We start from the raw sequence: 5,334 nt of genomic DNA on the forward strand, positions 1-5,334 counted from the left end.
AGGTTGATTTAGTTATGCGTGTATCATCTTAAAAAGGGATGGCTCAATGATATAATATAAAATAAAGAATAAAGAACTAGTCCAAACTACAAAGGATGCTTTTAATGACTTGATCTTTCATGATGATATACCAAACAATAAAGAGTATTTGTTCTTTTGTGCACGCAAGCATCACGACAATTATCAACCTATATACAAACACCTCTTAACCTTGATAATAGTCTTAGTAGTTTCTTGAATACTACCCGGTGATATATCTAACAACATTTATAAGGTGACATTTCTTGTTGCAACCGAAAAATGAAATGTATTTGTGGTTCTCATGTCAGTTTAATCATTTTGCTTGTTATACCCTAAAATGCCAATGCTCAATGTAGAAGCAACCGGACAAAATCAATAGAAGTGTCTCTATAAATTTCCTATCGTAGTTGAATTGTTATTCCATTTGACGATCTTACCTCTATTTGATGTCAACTACCAATATACGTCATTGTGATTTTCTTTGCAATTACATAACCAATTTTCGTGTATCATCCTTAGCATACACCATCTAACTCATTTAAGAGTTTTAATCCACATAGAGCAAACCCTTGTTGTTCATAAGGAGTTTTTGCGTCCAGTCTGCGTTTTTGTCCAAACTTCACACACTGATGGTGAGAGAAAATAGATAAAGTATAATTGTTGAATTACAAGAGAGAGTCTGTCCTCTCTATAGAAAGGCTAATACATGCATACACCTAAGTGCCAACTAACAATGTGTTAGTTAGGAAAAGAGAAAAATAACTAACTATAATTAAACTAGTTAAAATCAATACAACAAATGTCAAAACTCTAATAACTAATAAGAACATATAAGAGAAACTTTCTAAATCTATTAGGGTTTAGTTACTCACGAAATCCAACAATTTAAAATGTTCAAGGGGGTTGATTTAGAACCTATAGGCACACATACATGTTAATTATATCAAAAGTGTGGATTTGAGTCAAATTCATCCAAAACTCTCATATTTACTCATGAACTCTAAGCCCAAATCTTTAACCCAGCTAGATTCATGACTTATAATTTCTGTTAAATTATATTCATGTATGGTAATGTTTATAAGTTAAAACTCAGATTCTAGGTTCCACACTAGGCGTTTTTTCCTCTATTTTAATTTTGGTCCAAGACGCTGAGTTTGTTATGACATCCATTTTTTAGTAATCTAATTAGTTGCCATTTCAACTTTATATTTAAGGGGATAGCAGCGCAGCTTGTTGCTCGCTTACCTATTATCCAGATGTAGCTTGATTTGTGTTATATATAAAAATTTTCGATTGTTCATAAGAACTAAAGTAACCCAATTTATAATTATTATTTTTTGAACGGCATCTCAATTTTTAACTACAAAACAAACTTAATAGTTAGACTTATGTGACTCAATAGTCGATCATTCAGCATTTTATATATTTAAAGATATATTTGTATCATTTAATCATTTCATGGAGATGGGTAAATCACTAAATCCATTAAATTTAATAATTTCATGAAGTTTGGTAAATGCAATTAATCATTCAAAATTATATATTTAGTATTTTCTAGATAAAAGATTTAATTATTTTTGAAAACCCAATTTGTTTGGTCTTCCATTAAATTTTGGTTTAGTCCTATTAAACAATTAAACCTATTTACCCTTATATGTGGTGGCTCTGCACCTTTACTTTATTAATAATTAACTGGTTAAAAACTTTAGAAATTTCTAACCATTGTATCATCTCTGTCACTACTCACTCGAGCTAGTGTCTTAAATAGTCCTATAAAGTGTCGCTCAATATGTCTCTTAGATAAACGATTCACATTTTTCCATGAAGAGATGTTCAGCATCTTCCCAACACGAATCCAATGGTACCTAACTCCTTTTAAATGTTACGTGATCACTAAACTTAAACAGTATCAACAATACAAATAATCCAATAATCACACATATATCAAATTAAAAACACCTTACTACTAGGCGCTCATACAAAAGTTGGCATAACTACGTATAGCTTGGTGATTATATTTTAACATTTAATTCAATAAGTGTTGGGTAATTATATATTATATGGACAGAGAAGAGTAGATTAACCAGAAATTAAATCTCGGCCGTATAAAAAACGGTTACCTCTCCATACCACGTTTTTTCTCCCCCCTCTTTCCGCATACCACAATATCACAGCTATAATATAATATTATAATCGATTAATCTTCTATGTAAATCTTTTGTCGATCGATTGATTTCAATAGGCTACAAAATTCATCTCCCGGTTCTCTATTATCAATGTTTGTTCTCTAAAATCGCATATGGGGATAGAAATCATTCATCCTAATCATGTCGACGTGATGCATCTCCCTCTTTCCTGGTATGCATCATTTCATTTTTGATTGAAATTACAACAAATGAGCAGTCCCCAATTTCACATTTTCAGGAGATAACAGTGTTGTTTACGATGCAAGTTTGGATTTTGTAAACGGGAAGTTGAGTTATGCATAGAGTTTAATATATATTTGGTTTTAAAAAGTCTGCCCACCAAGTGTTTGTGAAAATGTGTAGGTGAGATTTTCTATATTAATTTGACTGTAACTTATTCATAGATTCAAGAATGATGAGTAGTTGGTAGTTTTCATTGATTTTATTTTAAATTAGTTGATTAGTTTCTAAAATTTACTGATTATCTGGTTGTATTGTTAGGATCTCATATAATCATATTCAGTTCTTCTCTTCATAAGCATTGCGAATTTGATGCTATATCTGTGTTATTCATAATTTTTGATAAGTCAAGTTACTAATTGCAGGGAAAAGCAAATATGGTGGAAGAATATGCGGTAGTGAAGCAAGGACTCAAGCATATGCTAGATATGTGTTATTCATAATTATATGGTTAGAGAAGATTCAGGTGGTTACAACTGCTTTTTCCTTAAATCTCAGCCGTAGAAAACATCTGATATGAAATCTTGACCGTAACCTATATCTTTTCTACGGTGAGAGGATCATTCAATTAATTGTTGTTCTGATGAATTTGGTGTATAGTAGAACAAGAACTGTGACAGATGGAAGAGAAAGGATTGATTGACATTCTACCAGTTAGAGATGCTGTAGCAGAAACATTGACATCGGTTTTATAGTGACATAGGTAATTTTTAAATTTAGGGTTTATTTTGTTGCCTTTTGAGTTGTATCTTCGTTGATTACTTACGATTTGGAATTTGATGCAAACTGATATCTTCTGTTACAGGTGATTTGAGTTCGTAGCTTCACAATTTGTTTGCTACATGGAAACATGTAAGTTATTGTTCAATCTATAACATAGCGACCATTCTCAATCAATCTGTTTACTTTATTCGTTGGTTTCTTTTTAATTTTATTTCTTTTTAGCTTATCCAATGTAATCAAGTTTAATAATTTAATCTTTAGCCTTGAAAAACTGTAATTTATTAAACTATCAATTCCTTTTTGGTTTTGTGTAGGTATTATCTGATTCAGAATCAGTCCAGTGATTGAACCATTTGGTTGAAAATATATGGCCAATATGTATGGAAAACACAGTCTCACAGAAGATCCTTCTCCCAGAAATATTCAAGCTAATGCAAAGCTGAATGAGTTGGATGTGCAATTAACTGTTTCGCTCATCTGAGAATTAATACATCCACACAACAATAAGATACATGCACATAGGTAAATGATTTCTTTGTGCTGTTTTGATACCCCTATCGAAATTGTAGGTAATTACTTGTGTAGGTAATTAGTAAGCTCTGCATTAGTCAATGAATTAGTGTATGATTTTTTATTTGTGTAGGTATTGAATTATTAATATGTGATTGCAGTAGCTATGTCATACTTTTCATCATGATAAGTATCTATTATATGTTGTAAAACTTCAAGTGCTTTTGCTCTTATTTGAATGGCTGAATTTGATTATTAAATATACAGGTAAAAGGGTATTATTGGAATCATGGTTTTGGGCGTAATTGATTTTACAGAATTCTGGGTCGAGTTTTACAAGGTACGTTTAGGAAATTTGTTGATCTTTTGACTTTTAGAAGTCAAACTTATGTTTAAATGTATTTTCTTAGCCCATAGTTGGTAGTGAATTAAATGCCTTTGACCTTTGGCACAATTCAAAGTCTACATGGGTTCGGGTTTGTTTCGGGATGAAATCGCAAGTTTTTTAAACTGGTTGTGTTTGTTTTAACCCTACGGGTTCGCGGGTTAACCGATTTAACTTATTGAAATTCGCTTTACAAATCTTAAATGGTTATGGTTTTACAGTTTTTAAAATATGCTTTTACAGAGTGTACATAAATTATTTGTGTAGCTTTTATTTAAAATGTAAAAATTTTAAAAATAAGCTGCCTTATTATAAACAAACAGGTAAAAATGATTTTCTGACGACACAATTTATGGTTTTTCTTTTAACTTGGCATAGTGACATAAATGATTGAACCATGTTTATGCTAAAATGCACAATTTTCTTACTGAAATTGTTAGGCACCATGTGTTTTTGGTAACTTATAAACATAAGCATTCATTCATGCAAATTGTCTTTACTTTCGATATGCTATATTAACGTGTTTGGTTCGTCACTTCGTCCCGGTTAATATATTTTTTGTTTTCTATTTTCAGTTTGCAGTAGGGGTTGATGTTATCGTTTGCTACTACTAGGGGCTGCCTTGCTTATATTCAGTTAAGCTACCAAAATAATCTTCTGAGTTGTAGGTCTGACCTGTTTAATACTTTAAAACCATGAAACCTCATGATGCTAATGAGGTAAAATTGAAAACTACTGGTCAAAGGTTATTTTGCAGTTAAAATGGTCATAAATATTATACTGATTCAAATTGTTAAACAAGTTAAACGTGACAGACAAACAGGTGAGAGATTGTTTTGTAGTTAAACGGATCATAAATATTTAGTGGGTTAAAACTATTAAGTGACCAAGATATGTTTTGTAGTTAACTATTAAACAGGTCTCACCTGATTTAAGAGTAAAAATCATTTCTGTGGGCCATACGACTCAAAAGTTTCATCGCTCAAACATGTTCTGTGGATCAAAATTGTTATGTAGGTTATACGGGTCATACAAAGAGAATCTAGGTGCTGATATTCTTCAGGATTTGGAGGTTGAAACACTCGAAACTGAACCAAATGAAACCAAAAAGTAAAAAAAAACTAGATTTGAACTGAAACCAAAATGAAACCGAAAACTAAATAAACTATAGATTGAACTGAAACAAAAAAAAAACTAAAACCGAAATTAAAAAATACTAGATTGAACTGAAACAACAAAAAAAAACTAAAACCAAAATCCAAATAAACT

General features: G+C 31.1%; 1 long non-coding RNA gene across 1 annotated transcript; it reads left to right on the forward strand.

Annotated features, from left to right (window-relative positions):
* The first annotated feature begins 3,070 nt into the window (after positions 1-3,070).
* LOC143546067 (uncharacterized) lies at positions 3,071-3,750 on the forward strand. Its single transcript, XR_013137547.1, has 3 exons — positions 3,071-3,150; positions 3,253-3,299; positions 3,485-3,750. It is a non-coding gene; the product is annotated as an uncharacterized LOC143546067 (long non-coding RNA).
* Positions 3,751-5,334: the final 1,584 nt, after the last annotated feature.

This window comes from Bidens hawaiensis, unplaced genomic scaffold (assembly GCF_021521415.1).
Source record: "Bidens hawaiensis isolate Kalapana, Puna unplaced genomic scaffold, B.hawaiensis_p1.1 tig00014201_1, whole genome shotgun sequence".
In the NCBI taxonomy this organism is placed as follows: Eukaryota; Viridiplantae; Streptophyta; class Magnoliopsida; order Asterales; family Asteraceae; genus Bidens; species Bidens hawaiensis.